Consider the following 26,706-nt stretch of genomic DNA (forward strand, 5'->3'; position numbering starts at 1 on the left):
TATAAAAGTTTACTTACAAGCTACTAAAGATTTTCAGCAATCTTCTGCAATGTTCGTTGTTTTCTCTGGAAAACGTAAGGGTCAGAAGGCCACTTCAACTACTCTGTCTCTTTGGTTGAGAAGTTTGGCTTATGAGACTGCTGGACAGCAGCCTCCTGAGAGGATTACGGCTCATTCCACTAGGGCTGCCTACTCTTCTTGGGCTTTCAAAAATAAAGCTTCTGTGGAACAGATTTGCAAGGCGGTTACATGGTCCTCTCTGTTTACTTTTTCTAAATTCTACAAATTTGATACTTTTGCCTCAGCTGAGGCTTCTTTTGGGCGAAAGGTTCTTCAAACGGTGGTGCTTTCTGTTTAGGTCCTCCGGCCTTTTTCTTCCTCCCTTTCATTCCGTGTCCTCTAGCTTGGGTATTGGTTCCTACTATTAATTGGAATGACGTTGTGGACTCTCCATGTCTTAGGAAGGAAAACAAAATGTATGCTTACTTAATACATTTCTTTCTTTCCAGACATGGAGTCCATGGCCCGCCCTCTTTTTAATTATAATTTGGCAATTTTTTCACCCTTGTGTTTTCTTTTTCCATTTTCCTTTGGCCGTATGGCTGGGGATTATGGGTAAGGGAAGTTACACTTAACAGCTTTGCTGGCGTGCTCTTTGCCTCCTCCTGCTGGCGAGGAGTTTAATATCCCTCTAGCAATTGGAATGACGTTGTGAACTCTCCATATCCGGAAAGAAAGAAATTTATCAGGTAAGCATACTTACTTTGGATTTATATATTCTTGAATGGATCAGTAAATATGCTATTGATGAGACAATATTAAAAATAAGTCAGTATTTACCTCAAAGATACAATACGTAAATGAGAATTCTCAGATATTCAATGTTAAAAGACAGTAGTATCAGTTATGGATCCATAATAATGCTATAAACATAATAAATGTCCAATAAGTGTCCAAAAAATGTCTAAGTGTGAGAGGGTTCAAAAATATATATCCAATGGGTGTCCAAGTGTAAAAAGTAGCACACAGTAATCAAAATTCACTAGGATGAAGTGAGAAAATCCAAATTATTATAAAAAATCCAAATTGTTGCGGAAAAGGCAAATAAATCGAAAACAAAAACAAAAAGTAACTTGTGTATACACAAATAGTGAACAAATGGATTAAAAATGATAAAAAAAACTGGTGAAAAAACTAGAATGTGTTCAAGAAACCCTCCAATGTGCTTCTAATAATATTCTGTGTCCTTGTGATATAAAGTTCTGGAAATCCTATAAAAAATTAATAAGACATAGTGTAGAGCGTACAAAATAATTGAAGAATATAAGAAATCTGCTTACCAACTGTCGACGCGTTTCGGCCTGTGCAAGGCCTTTTTCAAGACAATAAATTTGTATGGCATTTGTGGCCTTATATAGGGTAAGCAATAATGTGTTTTGGCACCAAAAAACAGCTCTTTTGGGACCGCCTACTTCCTGGTAAGAGGCATCATGGGTAAACTTTTGTCAAATTCATGGATAAATTATTGCAAATAGAAATTAATGACTTTATTTGAGTGTCCAAACAAAAACTATATATAGAAACATTGATAATGTGGCTAGAGATTGAGAATTTGGTCTTAAATTAGATATTTTATTCTTATTCGTCTCAAAGTCACTTCCGGTTTCGGCAATACCGGAAGTGAACTTGCAGAGAAGAAGGAATCATAATAGTGAGAGCCCAATAGATCCCCTGTCTGTTGGCATATTTTCATGATTAGTATATGTGTAATATATTGAGACTGCCTGTAAAGGATCTTTTACGAGTATACAGCGAACCGGAAGTGCGAATATGACGTCACTTACGGTTTTGGCGATACCTGAATGTGCCAAAAATATGCAATTAAACAAGATAGTGTGGGTCATGATATATGGGCAGCCCTGTCAGCTTACTATCCTCTATGTGGTTCCATCTATATGTGCCAAATTTACATGGCTACAAAAAACTCACACATTGCCAACCGGAAGTGCGACTGCAAATCAACTTCCGGTTTTAGTGATATTAAGCCCAGAGGGAAAGCATATATCTATCCAAAGGGATATATATCAGATGGTTTGATAACCTATCTGATATATATCCCTTTGGATAGATATATGCTTTCCCTCTGGGCTTAATATCACTAAAACCAGAAGTTACGTTGCAGTCGCACTTCCGGTTGGCAATGTGTGAGTTTTTTGTAGCCATGTAAATTTTGCACATATAGATGGAACCACATAGAGGATAGTAAGCTGACAGGGCTGCCCATATATCATGACCCACACTCTTGTTTAATTGCATATTTTTGGCGCATTCAGGAATCGCCAAAACCGTAAGTGACGTCATATTCGCACTTCCGGTTCGCTGTATACTCATAAAAGATCCTTTGCAGGCAGTCTCAATATATTACACATATACTGATCATGAAAATATGCCATCAGACAGGGGATCTATTGGGCTCTCACTATTATGATTCCTTCTTCTCTGCAAGCTCACTTCCGGTATTGCCGAAACCGGAAGTGACGTTTTTGAGACAAATAAGAATAAAATATCTAATTTAAGACCAAATTCTCAATCTCTAGCCTCATTATCAATGTTTCTATATATAGTTTTTGTTTGGACACTCAAGTAAAGCCATTAATTTCTATTTTCAATAATTTATCCATGAATTTGACAAATGTTTACCCATGATGCATCTTACCAGGAAGTAGGCTGTCCCAAAAGAGCTGTTTTTTGGTGCCAAAACACATCATTATTGCTTAACCTATATAAGGCCACTAATGCCATACAAATTTATTGTCTTGAAAAAGGCCTTGCACAGGCCGAAATGAATCGACAGTTGGAAAGCAGATTTGTTATATTCTTCATTTATTTTGTACGCTCTACACTATGTCTTTTTAATTTTTTATAGGATTTCCAGAACTTTATATCACAAGGACACAGAATATTATTAAAAGCACATTTGGAGGTTTTTTTGAACACATTCTAGTTTTTTCACCAGTTTTTTTTATCATTTTTTATTCCTTTTTTTCACTATTTGTGTATACACAAGTTACTTTTCTCCAACATTGGTGTGTCCGGTCCACGGCGTCATCCTTACTTGTGGGAATATCTCTTCCCCAACAGGAAATGGCAAAGAGTCCCAGCAAAGTTGGCCATATAGTCCCTCCTAGGCTCCGCCCACCCCAGTCATTCTCTTTGCCGTTGCACAGGCAACATCTCCACGGAGATGGTTAAGAGTATGTGGTGTTTAGTTGTAGTTTTTTATTCTACTATCAAGAGTTTGTTATTTTAAAATAGTGCTGGTATGTACTATTTACTCTGAAACAGAAAAAGATGAAGATTTCTGTTTGTGAGAGGAAGATGATTTTAGCAGACAGTAACTAAAATAGATTGCTGTTTCCACATAGGACTGTTGAGATGAAGTAACTTCAGTTGGGGGAAACAGCAGACTTTTCTGCTTAAGGTATGACTAGCCATATTTCTAAGACTGTGTAATGCTGGAAGGCTGTCATTTCCCCTCATGGGGACCGGTAAGCCATTTTCTTAGTCTCAAACAGAATAAAGGGCTTAATATGGGCTATAAAACTGGTAGACACTTTTATGGGCTAAATCGATTGCTTTATTTGGACATTTTATACATGTTTATGCTGATAATTCACACTTTTTAAACTTGGGGAACGTTTTTTTTTTTAACGTCAGGCACTATGTTAGACACCTTTTCCAGTCAGGAAGGGCCTTCCCAGTTGTAGGCTGAGCCTCATTTTCGCGCCATTACTGCGCAGTTGTTTTTGAGAGCAAGACATGCAGATGCATGTGTGAGGACCTGAAAGTAGTTGGAAAGGTTCCTAGAAGGCGTCATTTGGTATCGTATTCCCCTCTGGGCTTGGTAAAGTCACAGCAAAGGTTGTAGCTGGGACTGTATAGGGGTTAAATCTGTAACCAGCTCCGGTTTTGTTATTTTAAGGGTTAAAGCTCTGAAAATTGGTGTGCAATACTTTTAATGCTTTAAGACACTGTGGTGAAATTTTGGTAAATTTTGAACAATTCCTTCATATGTTTTCACACATTCAGTAATAAAGTGTGCTCTGTTTAAAATTTAAAGAGACAGTAACGGTTTTGTTTTAAAACGGTTTTCGTGCTTTATTGACAAGTTTAAGCCTGTTTAACATGTCTGTGCCTTCAGATAAGCTATGTTCTATATGTATGAAAGCCAATGTGTCTCCCCCTTCAAAATTGTGTGATAATTGTGCCATAGCGTCCAAACAAAGTAAGGACAGTACTGCCACAGATAATGAAATTGCCCAAGATGATTCCTCAGATGAAGGGAGTAGACATGGTTCTACATCATCTCCTTCTGTGTCTACGCCAGTTTTGCCCACGCAGGAGGCCCCTAGTACTTCTAGCGCGCCAATGCTTATTACCATGCAACAATTGACGGCTGTAATGGATAACTCCATAGCAAATATTTTATCCAAAATGCCTGCATATCAGAGAGAGCGCGATTGCTCTGTTTTAAACACTGAAGAGCAGGAGGGCGCTGATGATAATTGTTCTGTCATACCCTCACACCAATCTGAAGGGGCCATGAGGGAGGTTTTGTCAGATGGGGAAATTTCAGATTCAGGAAAAATTTCTCAACAGGCTGAACCTGATGTTGTGACATTTAAATTAGAACATCTCCGCGCACTGCTTAAGGAGGTGTTATCTACTCTGGATGATTGTGACAACTTGGTCATTCCAGAAAAATTATGCAAGATGGACAAGTTCCTAGAGGTTCCGGTGCACCCCGACGCTTTTCCTATACCCAAGCGGGTGGCGGACATAGTGAATAAGGAGTGGGAGAAGCCCGGCATACCTTTTTGTTCCCCCTCCTATATTTAAGAAATTATTTCCTATGGTCGACCCCAGAAAGGACTTATGGCAGACAGTTCCTAAGGTCGAGGGGGCAGTTTCTACTCTAAACAAGCGCACTACTATTCCTATCGAAGACAGTTGTGCTTTCAAAGATCCTATGGATAAAAAATTGGAAGGTTTGTTTAAAAAGATTTTTGTACAGCAAGGTTACCTTCTACAACCCATTTCGTGCATTGTTCCTGTCACTACAGCAGCGTGGTTCTGGTTCGAGGAACTAGAAAAGTCGCTCAGTAGAGAGACTCCATATGAGGAGGTTATGGACAGAGTTCACGCACTTAAGTTGGCTAACTCTTTTATTTTAGATGCCGCTTTGCAATTAGCTAGATTAGCGGCGAAAAATTCAGGGTTTGCAATTGTGGCGCGCAGAGCGCTTTGGCTAAAGTCTTGGTCAGCGGATGTATCATCCAAGACAAAATTGCTTAACATCCCCTTCAAGGGTAAAACTCTCTTTGGACCCGAATTGAAAGAGATTATCTCAGACATCACTGGGGGAAAGGGTCACGCCCTCCCACAAGATAGGCCTTTCAAGGCCAAGAATAAGTCTAATTTTCGTTCCTTTCGTAATTTCAGGAACGGACCGGCCTCTAATTCTGCATCCTCTAAACAAGAGGGTAATGCCTCACAGTCCAAACCAGCCTGGAAACCGATGCAAGGCTGGAACAAGGGTAAGCAGACCAAGAAGCCTGCTACCGCTAACAAAACAGCATGAAGGAGTAGCCCCCGATCCGGGACCGGATCTAGTGGGGGGCAGACTCTCTCTCTTTGCTCAGGCTTGGGCAAGAGCTGTTCAGGATCCCTGGACGCTAGAAATAGTTTCTCAGGGTTATCTTCTGGAATTCAAGGAACTACCCCCAAGGGGAAGGTTCCACATGTCTCACTTATCCTCAAACCAAATAAAGAGACAGGCGTTCTTACATTGTATAGAAGACCTGTTAAAGATGGGAGTGATACACCCAGTTCCAATGACGGAACAAGGAATGGGATTTTACTCAAATCTGTTCGTAGTTCCCAAAAAAGAGGGAACCTTCAGACCAATTCTGGATTTAAAGATCCTAAACAAATTTCTCAGGGTACCATCATTCAAAATGGAAACCATTCGAACGATTCTACCCACTATCCAGGAAGGTCAATTTATGACTACCGTGGATCTAAAGGATGCGTACCTACATATTCCTATCCACAAAGAACATCATCAGTTCCTAAGGTTCGCCTTTCTGGACAAACATTACCAGTTTGTGGCCCTCCCATTCGGATTAGCCACTGCTCCAAGGATTTTCACAAAGGTACTCGGGTCCCTTCTAGCGGTTCTAAGACCGAGGGGCATTGCAGTAGTACCATACTTGGACGACATTCTAATACAAGCGTCGTCCCTTTCAAAAGCAAAGGTTCATACAGACATCGTTCTGGCCTTTCTCAGATCTCACGGATGGAAGGTGAACATAGAAAAAAGTTCTCTGTCTCCGTCAACAAGAGTTCCCTTCTTGGGAACAATAATAGATTCCTTAGAAATGAGGATCTTTCTGACAGATGTCAGAAAGTCAAAACTTCTAAGCGCTTGTCAAGTTCTTCATTCTGTTCCACGTCCTTCCATAGCTCAGTGCATGGAAGTAGTAGGGTTGATGGTTGCAGTAATGGACATAGTTCCTTTTGCGCGAATTCATCTAAGACCATTACAACTGTGCATGCTGAAACAGTGGAATGGGGACTATACAGACTTGTCTCCAGTGATTCAAGTAGATCAGAAGACCAGAGATTCACTCCGTTGGTGGATATCCCTAGACCACCTATCCCAGGGAATGAGCTTCCGCAGACCAGAGTGGGTCATTGTCACGACCGACGCCAGTCTAGTGGGCTGGGGTGCGGTCTGGGAATCCCTGAAAGCTCAGGGACTATGGTCTCGGGAAGAGTCTCTTCTCCCGATAAACATTCTGGAACTAAGAGCGATATTCAATGCTCTCAGGGCTTGGCCTCAGCTTGCAAAGGCCAGATTCATAAGATTCCAATCAGACAACATGACGACTTTTGCGTATATCAATCATCAGGGGGGAACAAGGAGTTCCCTGGCGATAAAAGAAGTAACCAAAATAATACAATGGGCGGAGAATCACTCCTGCCATCTATCTGCGATCCACATCCCAGGTGTGGAAAACTGGGAAGCGGATTATCTGAGTCGTCAGACATTCCATCCGGGGGAGTGGGAACTCCACCCGGAGATTTTTGCCCAGTTGACTCAATTATGGGGCATTCCAGACATGGATCTGATGGCGTCTCGTCAGAACTTCAAGGTTCCTTGCTACGGGTCCAGATCCAGGGATCCCAAGGCGACTCTAGTGGATGCACTAGTAGCGCCTTGGACCTTCAACCTAGCTTATGTGTTCCCACCGTTTCCTCTCATTCCCAGGCTGGTAGCCAGGATCAAACAGGAGAGGGTCTCGGTGATCTTGATAGCTCCTGCGTGGCCACGCAGGACTTGATATGCAGACCTGGTGAATATGTCATCGGTTCCACCATGGAAGCTACCTTTGAGACAGGACCTTCTTGTTCAGGGTCCATTCGAACATCCAAATCTGGTCTCCCTCCAGCTGACGGCTTGGAGATTGAACGCTTGATTCTATCAAAGCGTGGGTTTTCAGATTCTGTGATTGATACTCTGGTTCAGGCCAGAAAACCGGTAACTAGAAAGATTTACCATAAAATATGGAAAAGATATATCTGCTGGTGTGAATCCAAGGGATTCCCTTGGAATAAGATAAAAATTCCTAAGATTCTTTCCTTTCTGCAAGAAAGTTTGGATAAAGGATTATCTGCGAGTTCTCTAAAGGGACAGATTTCTGCTTTATCTGTCTTACTACACAAACGACTGGCAGCTATGCCAGATGTTCAAGCATTTGTTCAGGCTCTGGTTAGGATCAAGCCTGTTTACAGACCTTTGACTCCTCCCTGGAGTTTAAATCTAGTTCTTTCAGTTCTTCAAGGGGTTCCGTTTGAACCTCTACATTCCATAGATATTAAGTTGTTATCTTGGAAAGTTTTGTTTTTGGTTGCTATTTCTTCTGCTAGAAGAGTTTCAGAGTTATCTGCTCTGCAGTGTTCTCCGCCCTATCTGGTGTTCCATGCAGATAAGGTGGTTTTGCGTACTAAGCCTGGTTTTCTTCCAAAGGTTGTTTCTAACAAAAATATTAACCAGGAGATAGTTGTACCTTCTTTGTGTCCGAATCCAGTTTCAAAGAAGGAACGTTTGTTACACAATTTGGACGTAGTCCGTGCTTTAAAATTCTATTTAGAAGCTACAAAAGATTTCAGACAAACATCTTCTCTGTTTGTCGTCTATTCTGGTAAAAGGAGAGGTCAAAAGGCGACTTCTACCTCTCTTTCCTTTTGGCTTAAAAGCATCATCCGATTGGCTTACGAGACTGCCGGACGGCAGCCTCCTGAAAGAATCACAGCTCACTCCACTAGGGCTGTGGCTTCCACATGGGCCTTCAAGAACGAGGCTTCTGTTGATCAGATATGTAAGGCAGCGACTTGGTCTTCACTGCACACTTTTGCCAAATTTTACAAATTTGATACTTTTGCTTCTTCGAAGGCTATTTTTGGGAGAAAGGTTTTGCAAGCCGTGGTGCCTTCCGTTTAGGTAACCTGATTTGCTCCCTCCCTTCATACGTGTCCTAAAGCTTTGGTATTGGTTCCCACAAGTAAGGATGACGCCGTGGACCGGACACACCAATGTTGGAGAAAACAGAATTTATGCTTACCTGATAAATTACTTTCTCCAACGGTGTGTCCGGTCCACGGCCCGCCCTGGTTTTTTAATCAGGTCTGATGAATTATTTTCTCTAACTACAGTCACCACGGTACCATATGGTTTCTCCTATATTTTTCCTCCTGTCCGTCGGTCGAATGACTGGGGTGGGCGGAGCCTAGGAGGGACTATATGGCCAGCTTTGCTGGGACTCTTTGCCATTTCCTGTTGGGGAAGAGATATTCCCACAAGTAAGGATGACGCCGTGGACCGGACACACCGTTGGAGAAAGTAATTTATCAGGTAAGCATAAATTCTGTTTTTGTTTTTGATTTATTTGCCTTTTTCACAACAGTTTGGATTTTTTTATAATAATTTGGATTTTCTCACTTCATCCTAGTGAATTTGGATTACTGTGTGCTACTTTTTACACTTGGACACCCATTGGATATATATTTTTGAACCCTCTCACACTTATTGACATTATGTTTTGGACACTTATTGGACATTTATTATGATTATAGCATTATAATGGATCTATAACTGATACTACTGTCTTTTAACATTGTATATCTGAGAATTCTCATTTACGTATTTCTGTTTCACCTATTACTCATTTTTTATTGTATTAAATTTACTCTGTTTTATTATATATGGCTGTTCCGCCAATAACCCACTTTTAATTGCATTAAACTAATTTTAATGTTCTGATTTTATATATATATATATATATATATATATATATATATATATATATATATATATATATATATACGTTCCTAGGACCATCTTATTGTATTAGTTTTGTGTTTCGAATACCCCAGCCATTTAGGCGCTTTATACAACCTATTTTTTATCCACTTCAATAAAATGACTGGCGAGATCAGAGCAATGTATCTTATTCCTGATGTACCCTAGGTGTTCACGTATATGAGTACGAACATCACGGGTAGTCATACCCACGTACTGTAATTTATGATACGTGTAACCTATAAGGTAAATCACGAATGTTGAAGAACAGTTAATACATCCTCTTGTGTCAAACACTTGATTGGTCACATATGAATTAAAAGAACTACCTGTCTTGATATATTCACAGGCCTTACAGTTTTTTCCACATTTATATGTTCCATTATGTCTCAGCCAAGCTAACGGACTTGCGTAATAAGCTAGGTGAAACCAAATTACCAAGAGTAAGATTCCCCCTATATGTGAATCTGCACCCTTTACTGACTACATCCTTAAGTAAATCATCTCCATAGAGAATTGGTAAATATTTTCTAATTATATTACAAACTAGATAATATTGGTTTGAATATCTGGTAATAAAGTTTGGTCTAGTTTCACATTCCTTATTTGCTTTCGACCTGTAGCTCCCCGTAAGAAGACATTTTTCTATCACTTCCAATAGCATAATCGTGAGCTTGCCGGATGACCTTATTGCTATAACCAAGACTACGTAGTCTTGACCCCAGAGATGCGCATTCAGAGTTGAACGCCTTCTCACTGGAGCAAATCCTTTTGGTTCTACGATACTGACCTTTAGCTATTCCCTAAAATACATGTTTCGGGTGGGAGCTAGATGAATGGAGAACAGAGTTCCCTGCTATGGGTTTACGGTACAATTGAGTCTCTATTCTTCCAGAACCCAGATCCATCGTGTGTTCCACATCCAGAAAATGTTTTTTGTTTTTTTGCCATTCATAGGTAAACTGAATATCAGGCAAGCATGAATTTAGATATTCAACAAAAGATTTTGCTTCTGATGATGAAAAATCAGTAATAAAGATAAGGTCATCTATGAATCTTTTGTAGCTCAATATCATGTACTCAAACCAGCCCATAAATAAATTTGCATATGAGGGGGCGAATTTCGCCCCCATGGCTGTACCTCTCAGCTGTACATAATATGTTCCCTCAAACAGGAAGTAATTGTGCTCCAAAAGAAACCGAATTATCCTAATGATAAATTCCTTAGTTTCCTCAGAATAGTCTGTCAATAGATTTAAAAAGAAAGACAGCTTCCAAACCCAACATATGGGGTATAGAAGTATATAAAGCTATCACATCTATTGTGAGCCAACTCCTATTTTCCACCACCTGCATGGATTCCACAATATTAAGTAAATGGGTTGTGTCCCGCAAGAAACTAGGGAGAGACATGACCAATGGCTGGAGGATACCATCAATCCATGCTGACAAATGTTCAGTGAATTACCTCGCTCTAACAAATGCAAGAGAAAGGTTAAACATAGCTCTCCTGACCCGGAGTCATCTAAATATTTAGCAGATTTAGCTGTTATGTCCCAGTTATCTGATGATGAGTTAACCTCTGTAGCTTCAGAGGGTGAACTTTCGGGGTCGGAGTCCTTAGCGTCTAAGCCTCCTGCTGTGAAGGAAACGTCCTTTAGATTTAAAATTAAGCATTTGCGTTTTTTATTAAAGGAGGTTCTGTCTACGTTAGAGGTTCCAGAGGCCCCGCTGCCTGAAGAACCTATTATACCTAATTTAGTTTATGAAGACAGAAAAGTTCCTTTGACTTTTTCTGTGCCGGTTAAGATGACGAACATTATTAAGAATGAATGGGAAAGAATTGGTTCTTTTTCCCCTCTCGTCTACTTTTAAAAAGTTGTTCCCAGTCCCGGACACTCAACTGGATTTATGGGGCTCCATTCCTAAGGTGGATGGTGCATCTCTACACTTACTAAACGTACTACTATACCTCTTGATGATAGTTCTTCGTTCAGAGAGCCGATAGATAAGGAAATAGAAACCTTTCTTAGAAAAGATGTTTCAACATACGGGATTTTTGTTTCAACCGGCGGCTGCAGTTACAGGAGCGGCTACATACTGGTGCGACTCTTTGTAGGAACTCATTGAGGTGGAGTCTCCCCTCGAGGACATTCAAGACAGAATTAAAGCTCTAAGAATAGCTAATTCTTTATCTCTGATGCGAACATGCAGATTATTCGCCTAAATGCAAAGGTCTCTGGCTTTGCGGTCCTAGCCTGCCGGGCGCTCTGGTTGACGTCTTGGTCTGTGGATATGACTTCTAAGTCCAGACTCCTTTCTCTTCCCTTCAAGGGAAAGATTTGATTTGGTCCAGGCCTGGACTCCATTATTTCTACGGTTACCGGAGGCAAGGGTGCCTTCCTACCGCAAGATAAGAACAAGTCTAAGGGATAACAATCTTCTTCTAATTTTCGTTCCTTTTGTTCTGATAAATCCCAACGACTACAATCCTCCTCCAAGCCCGAGCAACCCAAGAGTACTTGGAACCCGCTCAGTCCTGGAATAAATCCAAGCAGAATAAGAAGCCCGCAGAAAACAAATCGGCATGAAGGGGCGGCCCCGATCCGGGATCGGATCGTATAGGGTGCAGACTCTTTTTTTTTTTTCTTTTTCAAACGCCTGGTTAAAGGACGTACAGGATCCGTTGGTCCTGGAGGTGGTATTTCAGGCATACAAGAAGAAAAAGTTTTGGGTTTTTATTCAAACCTTTTCGTGGTCCCAAAGAAGGAGAGAACTTTCCGCCCAATTCTGGACCTAAAGTGCTTAAACAAATTTCTCAGTGTCCCTCCCTTCAAGATGGAGACGATAAGGTCCATCCTTCCTTTAATTCAGGAAGGCCAGTTTATGACCACTATATCCAATCCACAGGGAACACTTTCAGTTCCTGAGGTATGCATTCCTGGACCAGCTTCTTAAGACCATCTTGGGAGATTGTGACTAAGGACGCAAGCCTATACAGATGGGGAGCTGTTTGGGCTACCAGGAAGCCACAAGGGTTGTGGACTCAGGAGGAGTCCTCCCTCCCGATCTATATTTTGGAACTACGGGCAATGTTGAAGGCTTGGCCACTTCTGGGTTCATCCCAGTTTATCAGATTCCAATCCGACAATATAACCGCAATGGCTTACATCAATCAGGGGGTAACCAGAAATTCCTTGGCGATGAAGGAAGTATCTCAGATTTTGGAGTGGACGGTGTCCCACAGCTGTTCGCTGTCAGCGATCCATATTCTGGGTGTGGACAACTGGGAGACGGATTTTCTCAGCAGGAATCCTTCCATCCAGGGGAATGGTCTCTCCATCCCGAGGTGTTTGCAGAGATATGCAGCAAGTGGGGGACGCCAGAGATAGATCTCATGGCGTCCAGGTACGGGTCGAGGGATCCCCAAGCGGATCTAATAGATGCACTAGCAGTGCCCTGGAGTTTCAAACTCATATCTTTTTCCTCCATTACCGCTTCTTCCTCGAGTGGTGGCCCGCATCAAGCAGGAGCGGGTATCAGTAATCCTGATTGTCCATCGTGGCCACGAAGGACGTAATTTGTGGATCTAGTGGGGATGTCCTCATCTCCTCTGTGGAAGTTACCTTGTCGCAGAGAAATGCTGATACAAGGTCCATTTGTTCATCAAAATCTAGATTCTCGGAGGCTGACACACTTTGGAGATTGAACGCTTAGTCTTAGCCAAGAGAGGTTTCTCTGAGAGTTTCATTGATACTCTTATTCAAGCTCGTAAACCAGTTAATTGGCGTATCTACCACAAGGTGTGGAGGACCTACTTATTCTGGTGTAAAGAGCGTGGTTTTTCCTGGCACAGAGTTAAGGTTGCCAGGATCTTATCTTTTCTCCAGGATGGGCTGGAGAAGTTCCTTTCTGCTAGTTCCCTGAGGGGGGACAGATTTTGGCCCTGTTAGTTTTATTGCACAAGAGACTGGCTGAGCTTCCAGACGTGCAGTTCTTTATTATGGCTCTTATTATGATCAGTCCTGTGTTTAGATTTGGGGCTCCTCCTTGGAGCCTAAATATTGTTCTTCGGGTTTTGCAACAGGTTCCATTTGAGTCTCTGCATTCCGTTGACATTAAATTGTTATCTTGGAAGGTTCTCTTTTTATTGGCTATTGCCTCTGCGCGTAGAGTTTCTGAGATCTATGCTTTGCAATGTGAGCTCCCTTATCTGATTTTTCATGCAGATAAGGCAGTTTTACGTACTAAATTAGGTTTTCTTCCTAATGTTGTGTCAGATCGCAACATCAATCAGGAGATTGTGATTTCTTCCTTGTGGACTAATCCTCCTTCATCGAAGGAACACTTACTTCACAATTTGGATGTGGTTCGCGCCTTGAAGTTCTATCTAGTTTAGACAATCTTCCTCTTTGTTGTCTATTCAGGGAAGCGTAAGGGGCATTAGGCTACTTCGACTTCCCTATCTTTTTGGTTAAGGCATGTAATCCGCTTAGCTTACGAGACAGCGGGACATCGTCCTCCTGAGAGGATAACGGCTCATTCCACTAGAGCAGTGGCTTCCTCTTGGGCCTTTAACAACGAGGCTTCTATGGATCAGACTGTAAGGCGGGTACCTGGTCCTACTTACATACTTTTTCTAATTTGTACAAGTTTGATGTTTTTGCTTCGGCTGAAACAGCTTTCTGGAGAAAGGTTTTGCAGGCTGTGGTGCCCTCAGAATAGGGTCTGCTTCTTCCTTTTTGTTCCCTCCCATTATTCATTCAGTGTCCTCTGGAGCTTGGGTATAGTTTTCTCAACAGTAAGGAATGAAGCCGTGGACTCTCCCTATCTTAGGAAGGAAAACATAATTTATGCTTACCAGATAAATTACTTTCCTTCCGGATAGGGAGAGTCCACGGCCCCTGCCCGTTTTTTCTTGTCTATGGGTGGTCCCCTATTTATTTTATTCTCCAGGCACCATTTATACCCTAATGTTTCTCCTACTTTTCCTTGTTCCCTCAGCAAAATGACTGGGGTAATGAGGAAGTGGGAGGGATATTTAAGCCTTTGGCTGGGGTGTCTTTGCCTCCTCCTGGTGGCCAGGTTTTGTATTCCCAACAGTGAGGAATAAAGCCAAGGACTCTCCCTATCCGAAAGGAAAAGAATTTATCTGGTAAGCATAAATTATGTTTTTATTAGATTTATTCATGAAGAGATCTGCAATAATCTGTGTGGTGTGTTTGGTAGTGCATGGAAGCTGTAATTTGAGAACAGGCAACTTGAATTGGATGAAAGCGTGGACATGAGGGACAAAATATAGATTTGTTTGGTTAAGTTAAGGGCTGAGTTGCATGACTAGAAGATGACTTTGTAATGGGTTAAGTAAGCATAGGTTGTGTAATTACCTCCATTGAAGTTTAGCAGCCTGTGAACATTGTTGGAGATAGGGTCTATTTTGGGTTCCATGGTTGCCTATGAGTACATGATGCATGGTGTACTGAGAAGCATGTCCCCTTTAATCAAGCATTAATAAAAGTATAGAATTGTATTGTAAGGCTAGAAGGTCAGAGGTAGAGGATGAAGATGTTGGAGAGGCTTGGAATTCTGGAAGGTTTTTTTAAAAAGAGCTGCAGTTACATACAACAGTGCTGCAAACACTGCTGTCATATACTGATAGAGATATGTGCACACTCCTGAGCCTACTTTAGTATGATCTCATTAAATGGAGTGGAGAAATATTTGATTTTCTTAACTAATAACCTGTATTCGATCTAGACACATGCATTTGTGTTTTTCTGTAGCAAACGAATGTTGAAGAATGCAGCTGGCAACGTCATTCGACACAGACCTTAGTGTGTTGCACTCAAGAAGAAATCCGGCTCAGAAAATGGCCAAATGACGCTGCCGTCTTCCGCTTTTGTTTGCTACTGACACAAATGCACGTCTAAGCTTTCATGATTCAGACAGAATTAATTTGGATTTTCATATCCTTTTAGGTTGTCTGTTTCCTGTTCATTCCTGTACCTATTTTTCTGACACGTCTATCTAGTTTTTTTTTCTTGTTTTTTTACAGACACTTCTAGCACTGGACATGGCTATATAGAGCTCTGTTTCCAACTCTCTGCATTACCTGTCCTTTTCCTTGTGCTATCCATTGTAAACCGTGCTGTGCCCGGTTTACCCACATCTATCTTGTCCCACTCCTGACCAATCAATAGGTTTTACCCCTTAGCTTTGCTTCCTGTTTTCTGGCCTCCCCTATTTCTGCTCTTCCCTAAAACTAATACTGCACCCCTTTCCCCCCACTAGAGGTTCAGTATACTCCCCCACCACAAACATGTACATCCTGGTTTACTTGATTCCCATAGACTTACACTGCATCTACCCCACCGTACACACCAGCTAGGTCCTATTCTTCCATGCCGCAAGAACCATTATTGGTTCTCTTCACCCTTCCATCTACTAAATTAGTTTGTTTCACTACAACAGACTTCACTGTGCTCTTTTTTCTCTTTGGCACTTTATTTTCCCCTTATCCACTGCTACCTCTAGTTCAACACTATTGTCTAGCAAATTCCACCATCTCACCTCTCCTTGCTCCTGCATTCTTCTCACTCACTGTTAGTGCTTTATCTTTCAAGTTAGGGCTCATGTTTCATTTAATTGTCCACACTCTGTTCTATAGTTATTGCTAAACACAACCCTTTCTCAATCACTCCTTCAGTAGCTTGGCTTTAGATACTTCTCAAACTAGTGATGTCCCCTGCTAGTATCCTTACCACTAGTTCTGTAACACTGAGCTCTTCTCTGTATCTTTTTGCTTGTAGCCCAGTGTCGTCCTCATCGTACTGCACTGTTCCCTACCACTTTTTCCATGATTTCCTGTGTTGTTTATTTCTATTGCCACTCTTACTTCATATGTTGAGCTGCCTTTACTGTGTCACTAATCTAAACCCCACTCCTTTTGTCCGGATTCTCATATCCCCTTTAAAGGGACAGTAAACACTTCTTCAAATTGTTTATATAAAATGTTTAGTTATGCATAATGAAACAACTTTGCAATGTACTTTCATTATTTATTTTGCTGTCCTTTCATGTAAGTTAGCGCTTTAAAATTGTAGATTATCTCATTCTCCTAACTTGAAATGCTCCCTATTGATTTATCAAAGCTAACCCTGCTGCATATATGCATTGGCTTTAACTGGTAACAACTGCAAAACGATTCATTTGATACTAACTTTATGCTCATGACCAGCTTTGTAGTCTACAGACTAAATCCCAGATTTGCCCTGCCAAATAAGGTTATAATGGGAGGAGTATAACTTTTGTAAAACAATTGCGTTAAAAAAAGTGTTAATTTATTTTAAGAATGTTTAGACTTGGCTGATGTATTATTCTAAAGCAGCACAACAGAAATGGCTTGTAATTACAAGGTGTTTACCGTCCCTTTTTAATTATGAAGTTTGCATTGCCCTCTACTCTCACACCCTCATGCTTGTGCCGTACGTTGTACATACCCTAGCAATTATTTATTCATTTGGTGTTTTAATTATGTTACTGTTAAGTAATCAATTTTTATCATTTTGATTTTCACAGCTCAGACCCTCCTCTCTCCACGGAAATCAGAAAAGATGCCATGAAATCTCCTGAACCTTCACCCCCACAAACCATGAGTGCTCTGCCCTGCCCCGCCCCTCTCCTTCCAAAGCTCTGGACACCCCTTTTTTCCACTCATCTCTCCTCCTCCTGAAGGAAAAATTTTTGTTTTTTTGCTTTTTGTTTTTGTTCTGTTTCTTCACAAAACCAGCAAAAATTGTACATAAGAAATTTTTTTAAAATGTTAGAAAAAAATGTAAAAAAAAAAATATACAAAGGGAGCTTGTGTGTGAGGGGGGAGGGGGAGAGTTTGATCTGTTACCCACCTCATGGTCAGAGTTATCTGCAATGCATTGGCAACTCTGTCAAGGAAATGGTTATCTGCCCTCTTTTCCCTCACATACCCTCAATTCGCCATCCCTCATTCCCTTCTTGCCCCCTCCAACCCGCTGCACTGAACTTGCGTATGTTAAACCCTCTCCCCCCTCCGGCGGTTAAAACTATTTATTGTAAATAAGGATTTCTCATAAATTGTGTATTGTCCAAAAATGGCTTTTGTGTGTTCAATTTGTGTGTTGTGACTATAATATCAATTTCATTGCAGTAGAGTTCAGGTTTCCCCCCTCCTCAAACCAATTTATGTAACTCATCTCTTTTAAAAAAAATGTAATATATATTTGTTTTTACAGCTGAAAACAGGTATTTTAAAATATATATATTTTTTTTTTATATTTTAATTTTGTAAAACAGAGGCTCCTGCAGTGAGGATATGTCACTGTCCACCAAAGTATTGGGAGTATTGTTTATCAGCCAGTGAGCAATCAGTCCTGAAGGACTAGCTGTACAGTACACAGACATGCACATTCTATTAGTTTCATAATCAAGTTATAAAGCTTTAACTTCAACTTTTTCACACAGACAATTTAATTTTTAGAGCTTACTGTCCCTTTTAAATGACTCAAATGAACACAAATACAACAGAAAGTTTACTATTAAACCTGCTATTGTTTTTCCTCCTGTGTCTGCAACTCGTTTTAAAGCTGTTTTGGTTGTGAAGCTCCACATCTTTATACTAGGTGCTGACATTGTAAAGTTTAGGTATTCTTGCACATGCGACAGAAGTGCTGCACATTCACAGATTATTTATTTTTTACATTTTTGCAATGTCTGTTTCTGTATATTTTTTTTATTTAATATAACTTTTATACTGTGTAAACAAAATTGATTACATTGACAGCTTTTTTGCATCTGTATCATGTACACTAGGCCCAAATCACAATTATACAGCTGTCACTATCTGTGCATGCAGTACAATTCTGTCACAGGGTGTGAAGCTCCAAGATGGCAGCCCCCGGTGTAAAAATGCAGAGCTTTACCAATCGGCACCTGTAAGGGGTAAAAGTAAGATAACCGCTATGAAGAAAGATGCATCACTGAAGGAAAAACAATATCATGGTGAGTTGTAACTATGATATTCGTTGTGTGCAGCAGTTTAATGTCCCTTTAAATATCCTTTCTACAACAAGAGATCTGCATTGGGTTTACATACATTCTTCCTTAAAGGTACATGGCAATCAAAATGAAACTTTCATTTTCAAATAAAGCTGGTTCTCTTGGTATTTTAAGGCATGCTTGGGTAGGCTCAGGAGCACTAATGCACTACCAGGAGCTAGCTGGTTATTGGTGGCTACTTTAATTATAAACAGTTATATACAAACAATAGTGAATAATTAAAGGGATATTTTGGATACCCCAAATTTTTATTTTATGATTAAGATAGAGCATGCGATTTTAAACCCCTTTCTAATTTACTTGATCAATTCTTGTTCATTCTCTTGGTATCTTTTTTTTGTAAAGCAGGGGGACGTATGCTTAGGAGCTGACCCATTTCTGGAGCACTATATGGCAGCAGTTTTGCAACAATGTTATCCATATGCAAGAGCACTAAATGGCAGCACTATTTCCTGTCATGTAGTGCTCCATGTGCCTACCTAGGTATCTCCTCAAAACAGAATAACATCTGAATCAAGCAAATTTGATAATAGAAGTAACTTGGAAACTGTTCTTTCATAAAGGTGGTAAGAGTCCACAATCAATTACTCCTGGGAATTACCTTCCCTGCCACTGGGAGGAGGCAAAGATTCTCAAACCCCCAAGAGCTCTATATAACCCCTCCCACCTCTATGGTAGTTAGTTTTTTATCTTTACCCCCTGCTGGATAAAGGTGAATAATAGCATGCTCTGTCTGAATGACAAAATAAAATATTTGGGTTTCATATACCTTTTTAATGCTCTTCCGCATAAAAGAATTTTCTTTTTGCATTTATATCCCTTTAGTTGACGTTTTTTGTTTTTGCAGGGTCTATAGCCATCCCCATGTGTCTAAGGAGGCTAATTCTGTTCACAAAGTATTTTTCCCCAGGTTGAAAACTCTTAGTGGAAAACTATAGTTTGCAACCCCAAACCAAGCAAGCTTTAAAATAATTACCTGTTAATCTTTATTTTATTTATTCATTAATATGATGTCACTTCCAACCTTCTTGCCCCCTTTTTTCACAAAGTGTTATTATTTCCTGTATACCTGTATAAGATCTCATCTCCAACTTCTCTCTTCCTGACTCACCCATACCATTGTCATACCTCCTGCCCTGCTCGTACATAATCTAGCTAATATGCAGTTTCCCCTCCATTCATTACCCCTTTATGCTTACCTTTTTTTTCCCTTTACTGCTGTTCCCTGTCTACATTTTTTTTCTTTCCCTCACAATCTCCCCCTTTTCTTTCTCTCTCTCTCCCTCCCCCTTCTTTCTCTTACTGTCTCTAATCTCACTCCTGGCTCTCCCTCCCTTTCCCAGTTCACGCCAGGCCCTTGATGTCCCATTCGTCAGTTCCTCTCTCTCCTCGCTTTGCCAGCAGTGTGACAATCTCCTGCTGCTCTATGACCCTCCTTGTGCAGAACAGACTGTCCTCCCACAATCCCCTCTGGGCCTTCAGTGCTCTCCACCCCCCCAGTGCCTCATTGCTTTTTCACAGCCTGTTCCAGAAACCTACCCTTGAAAGCTCACACATCCCCCACACAGTGTATGTGTGTGGATGCGTGTGCATCTATATATATCCCTGTGTGGACAAGGCTATCTCTGGCAGGGAAGAGGTTATATTGATGCACTTCTATTTTCTGTAATAGAAAAAGGGTTAATTTGCCACAATATGACCCTGGCAGGAGTCTGCAGCACTCTGTCAAGGGATGAGTAATTGCATTGCTCTGAAAGGGTTTACTATGGCACACACAGTAGGATTCTGGCAGGGATAGGGTTATACTGCCTCGTTCTGCAAGACTGGCATGGAAGAGGTTATATTGCCATGTTTTGTATGGCTTTTTCTGGTTTGGCGCTAGTTAATCCTCAATTCTGGCCTCCACTTTAGATTAGTGTGTGTAGGGGGGGGGTGAGGTCATTCTACTGCTCCTACAGATTTGCAGGGGGATCTTACTGCCAGGTAAGTGGAAAGCATGAAGAAAGGGGGGGGGGGTGTTGCCAAGCAACAACCCAAATGTCTGACCCTGTACAATGTGCACTGACACAGCTGTGTGTAAGAAAAATAAAGGTACAACTGATGGAGATGCGTACGTGCATGAGAAATTAGCTAAGACAGGTGTGCTAAAGTGGAGCGTCGCAATGCCAGTGTTAAAGCATTATTACACCTCTAAGTAAATTATGCAAGAAATAGGAAGGAGTGTGCTGGATGTTTTTGTCTCTGTAATTTCTTCTATACTCCTAACCAGAATATTTCAAAGTGGGTGTAAACATGACAGATACATTTGTAAGGTGTGGAAAACTTACCGTATTTGTCTCCTTCCCCACATTTTTTTCTTTTATCCTCCCTCTATTCCCTTCACTTTCTGTTTTATCTCCCCCCACACCCTGTCACTCAATGTCAGGGGCTGGGGACAGAGCCAGAAGCTGTGTGACATGTCAGGGACAGAAGGTGTGAGGGTGACACGTTGCCATGGAGACCAGAGAGCAGAGGAGGTAGAGGCCTTCACTGCTTTCTGTCTGTCTCATGCTGTCCATCTGAGGCTCTCCCTGTGCGTCTTTTAATCTCTCACTCTCTGTATCTAAACACATTAATGGAAGAAATAATGGGTCAAAAAAAAATAAAGATAAGCGGGTTGACTGAGAAGCAAGATAGAGTTAGGGGTTATGAGAGGGGGGTTGAGACAGATAGTGGTTGAGGCATTGAGAGAGGGTGGGGGCAGAGTAACTAGTCTTGAAAAGAACAGATGGAGTGCGGGGGGGGGGAGGGAGGGGCATGTTCGAGCTAGCAGCCCGAGGTGTTAGTAATGAGGTCAGCAGGAACTGGCACCAACAGCATTCTCCCACTTCAAAGGCTGAACCTTCAATTTGACCCCTTGAGGAGGAAATGTATGGTGGTATATTATATGTACGCAACAGGTAGCATTTTCAGTGGTGGTAAAGGAGCCTTACAATATTGTGTATAGGTGGTTTTTCTTTACCTGACAACTAATCATGCTGCACCGCTTGCCTGCTTAAAAAAAGGTGGGTGGGGGATGCAGCAAAAAGCCCCCTGCCACAAAAGAAAACCACTATAGGGAACACAAATGAATTTGTTTGTAGAGGATGCACTTCTTAAAATCAATGAGCAGTTGAACAGCGTACTTTTTAGATGTATGCAGTTTAATCTGTTTTCAAATACAGCCTGATCATTTCTGCATTCAATAGCACTTTCAATGTGAATGTTGCATTATATACCAAAATAAAGCTGCTTGATTTGGTGATGCAGGCTATTAATATACACCCACACTATTTTTAGACATATTTGGTAATACTTCCATGACATAACTGCATCTTCACTGCTTCTTATGCCAAATGTATGTATAGCCCACTCTTTGCTGCTTCTGTACAACTAGGATCTGAGATTTCTGCTTTCTGTTAGTACTGCAGGCATCAGCACCAGTCAGGTGTTGGGAAAGCAATGAACCTTACTTGGTGCACTTCAGAGAACAGAACAAAGATGTTGGTCTTTTGATTTTACCATTCTTGCAATAAACCAAGCTCAACTCATTATGATCCTTCAATAAATTCTAGCTATAATTAAGGTGGCAAAATAATAAATAAGTCAATATTGTTCATACTCTGGATGTACTTGGAGTAATAGCATTTTTATGTTGATTAATGATGTGAAAAAAATGTCTATACTGTAACCTTGCTTAATTTCATACTCTTGTTATGTTATATTATTTGGAATATGTGGCTGGGAAGTTCTAAATCACTCAGATTTTTCTTTCTGGTTCCACTAGTGAGACAAGCAGACAACGTATTATTCTGCACTGGGGAGGAATATAGTTTTGTGCCTTTTTTAATTAGTTCATCATACTTTAATTATATCCCTCCATTTGATGTAAGCATTTGCTCTGGTTTTTTGTCTATTTCATATAGGTGGCGAGAGTCCACAAAATGTTACGTATGGGATATACATTCTTACCAAGTGGAGGCAAATTTTCCCAAACCTTAAAAGCCTATAAAACCCCTCCCACCTCACTCATACCTCAGTTTTAAACTTTGACTCCATTGGATGTGGTTGAAGCATGATGATGTGCTTGATTTCTTCAGTGAAAGGCACTTCATAGCATATTGAAGCCCAGTTCCCCTCAGAGTACAGTGCTTGTCAGAGGGAAGTGAAGGGAGTTACTGCCTCATGATACAATGTTCGCCTCATGGGAAATCCTTCATAGGCTCTCTGTAAATTTGGTCGCAGGGACTCGTCTTCTGCCGCCTCCCTTTACAGATTGACGTTATACTCCTACTCCAATACTTCTGCTGATATGTTTTAGTACTAGATTGGCTGTCTGCTACTAAGTGGACGAGTATATGGGTAAGTATGTGTTATAATTTTTATAGATACAGCTATCTTTTCAGGCATTTTAAAAAAAGTTTAACTATATGTGTATGCATGGCACTGGGACAGATTCTTACTATTCCCCTTGCTAGACCTGGCGCATAAATGTTCATCAGGTTCGCGAGCCATAATATACGCAGGCGCGTCTATAACGGTGCATAAATACATCGGGTTTGTGCACCTTTTTCTCTTGTTAAGTGTATTCAGTCCACGGATCATCCATTACTTATGGGATATATTCCCTTCCCAACAGGAAGTTGCAAGAGGATCACCCAAGCAGAGCTGCTATATAGCTCCTCCCCTCACATGTCATATCCAGTCATTCTCTTGCAACTCTCAACATAGTAGGAAGGCATGAGAGGAGTGTGGAGTTTTTATACTTAATTATTTCTTCTATCAAAAGTTTGTTATTTCTCTTGTTAAGTGTATCCAGTCCACGGATCATCCATTACTTGTGGGATATTCTCCTTCCCAACAGGAAGTTGCAAGAGGATCACCCACAGCAGAGCTGCTATATAGCTCCTCCCCTAACTGTCATATCCAGTCATTCTCTTGCAAGCCTCAACCAAGATGGAGGTCGTAAGAGGAGTGTGGTGTTTTATACTTAGTTTATTCTTCAATCAAAAGTTTGTTATTTTTAAATGGTACCGGAGTGTACTGTTTATCTCAGGCAGTATTTAGAAGAAGAATCTGCCTGCGTTTTCTATGATCTTAGCAGAAGTAACTAAGATCCATGGCTGTTCTCACATATTCTGAGGAGTGAGGTAACTTCAGAGAGGGAATGGCGTGCAGGTTATCCTGCAATAAGGTATGTGCAGTTAATATATTTCTAGGGATGGAATTTGCTAGAAAATGCTGCTGATACTGAACTAATGTAAGTAAAGCCTTAAATGCAGTGAGAGCTACTGGTATCAGGCTTATTAATAGATACACATACTCTTATAAAAATGTAATATAAAACGTTTGCTGGCATGTTTAATCGTTTTTATATATGTTTGGTGATAAAACTTATTGGGGCCTAGTTTTTTTCCACATGGCTGGCTTGAATTCTGCCTAGTAACAGTTTCCTGACTTTCCACTGTTGTAATATGAGTGGAAGGGTTTTTTTTGTGCATCAAAAATTACAGACACAGACATCCAGCTTCTTCCTGCATGATCCAGGATATCTCTGGAGGGCTCAAAAGGCTTCAAAGTCGTTTTTGAGGGAGGTAACAAGCCACAGTAGAGCTGTGGCAGTTGTTGTGACTATTTAAAAAAAAAAAAAAAAACGTTTTTGTCCGTTATTATTCTGTGTTTGGTATTAAGGGGTTAATCATCCATTTGCAAGTGGGTGCAATGCTCTGCTAACTTGTTACATACACTAAAAATGTTGTTAGTGTAACTGCCTTTTTTCACTGTTATTTCAAATTTTGGCAAACATTTGTGTTTCTTAAAGGTGCAGTAACGTTTTTTATATTGCTTGTAAACTTGTTTAAAGTGTTTTCCAAGCTTGCTAGTCTCATTGCTAGTCTGTTTAAACATGTCTGACACAGAGGAAACAACTTGTTCATTATGTTTGAAAGCCATGGTGGAGCCCTATAGGAGAATGTGTACTAAATGTATTGATTTCACCTTAAACAGTAAAGATCAGTCTTTAACTATAAAAGAAATATCACCAGAAGATTCTGACGAGGGGGAAGTTATGCCGACTAACTCTCCCCACGTGTCAGACCCTTCGCCTCCCGCTCAGGGGATGCACGCTAATATGGCGCCAATTGCATCAGGGACGCCCATAGCGATTACCTTGCAGGACATGGCTGCAATCATGAATAATACCCTGTCAGAGGTATTATCCAGGTTGCCTGAATTAAGAGGCAAGCGCGATTGCTCTGGGGTTAGGAGAAATACAGAGCGCGCAGATGCTGTAAGGGCCATGTCTGATACTGCGTCACAATATGCAGATCATGAGGACGGAGAGCTTCAGTCTGTGGGTGACGTCTCTGATTCGGGGAAACCTGATTCAGAGATTTCTAATTTTAAATTTAAGCTTGAGAACCTCCGTGTATTGCTTGGGGAGGTATTAGCTGCTCTGAATGACTGTAACACAGTTGCAGTACCAGAGAAATTGTGTAGGCTGGATAAATACTATGCGGTGCCGGTGTGTACTGATGTTTTTCCTATACCTAAAAGGCTTACAGAAATTATTAGCAAGGAGTGGGATAGACCGGGTGTGCCTTTTTCCCCACCTCCTATATTTAGAAAAATGTTTCCAATAGACGCCACTACACGGGACTTATGGCAGACGGTCCCTAAGGTGGACCACTATCGCGGTTGAGGACAGTTGTGCTTTTTCAGATCCAATGGATAAAAAATTGGAGGGTTACCTTAAGAAAATGTTTATTCAACAAGGTTTTATTTTACAGCCCCTTGCATGCATAGCGCCTGTCACGGCCGCGGCGGCATTCTGGTTTGAGGCCCTGGAAGAGGCCATCCATACAGCTCCATTGACTGAAATTATTGACAAGCTTAGAACACTTAAGCTAGCTAACTCATTTGTTTCTGATGCCATTGTTCATTTGACTAAACTAACGACTAAGAATTCCGGATTCGCCATCCAGGCGCGTAGGGCGCTATGGCTTAAATCCTGGTCAGCTGACGTGACTTCGAAGTCTAAATTACTCAACATTCCTTTCAAGGGGCAGACCTTATTCGGGCCTGGTTTGAAGGAAATTATTGCTGACATTACTGGAGGTAAGGGTCATACCCTTCCTCAGGACAGGGCCAAAGCAAAGGCCAAACAGTCTAATTTTTGTGCCTTTCGAAATTTCAAGGCAGGTGCAGCATCAACTTCCTCCGCTTCAAAGCAAGAGGGAACTTTTGCTCAATCTAAGCAGGCCTGGAAACCTAACCAGTCCTGGAACAAAGGCAAGCAGGCCAGAAAGCCTGCTGCTGCCTCTAAGACAGCATGAAGGAATGGCCCCCTATCCGGCGACGGATCTAGTAGGGGGCAGACTTTCTCTCTTCGCCCATGCATGGGCAAGAGATGTTCAAGATCATATCTCAGGGATATCTTCTGGACTTCAAAGCTTCCCCTCCACAAGGGAGATTTCATCTTTCAAGGCTATCTGCAAATCAGATAAAGAAAGAGGCATTCCTACGCTGTGTGCAAGACCTCCTAATTATGGGAGTGATCTATCCAGTTCCGCGGACGGAACAAGGACAGGGTTTTTATTCAAATCTGTTTGTGGTTCCCAAAAAAGAGGGAACCTTCAGACCAATTTTGGATCTAAAGATCTTAAACAAATTCCTCAGAGTTCCATCTTTCAAAATGGAAACTATTCGGACCATCCTACCCATGAGCCAAGAGGGTCAGTACATGACCACAGTGGACCTAAAGGATGCCTACCTTCACATACCGATTCACAAAGACCATCATCGGTTTCTAAGGTTTGCCTTTCTAGACAGGCATTACCAATTGGTAGCTCTTCCCTTCGGGTTGGCTACAGCCCCGAGAATCTTTACAAAGGTTCTGGGCTCACTTCTGGCGGTTCTAAGACCGCGAGGCATAGCGGTAGCTCCGTATCTAGACGACATCCTGATACAGGCGTCAAACTTTCAAGTTGCCAAGTCTCATACAGAGATAGTTCTGGCATTTCTGAGGTTGCACGGGTGGAAAGTGAACAAGGAAAAGAGTTCTCTATCCCCACTCACAAGAGTCTCACAAGAGTCTCCTTCTTAGGGAATTTACCTGACGGAGTCCAGGTTATCAAAACTTCTAAATGCTTGCCGTGTTCTTCACTCCATTCCGC

General features: G+C 41.2%; 1 protein-coding gene across 3 annotated transcripts in view; it reads left to right on the top strand.

The window, feature by feature from the left end:
• The window catches only part of AHDC1 (AT-hook DNA binding motif containing 1), a 187,311-nt gene extending 169,760 nt beyond the window's left edge, over window positions 1-17,551 (top strand). For all 3 annotated transcript variants that reach the window (XM_053707051.1, XM_053707050.1, XM_053707052.1), the window contains one exon: window positions 17,003-17,551. The gene's annotated coding sequence lies outside the window, so the exon portion shown is untranslated. The remainder of the gene's footprint in view (window positions 1-17,002) is intronic.
• Window positions 17,552-26,706: the final 9,155 nt, after the last annotated feature.

Source organism: Bombina bombina, chromosome 3 (assembly GCF_027579735.1).
Source record: "Bombina bombina isolate aBomBom1 chromosome 3, aBomBom1.pri, whole genome shotgun sequence".
In the NCBI taxonomy this organism is placed as follows: domain Eukaryota; kingdom Metazoa; phylum Chordata; class Amphibia; order Anura; family Bombinatoridae; genus Bombina; species Bombina bombina.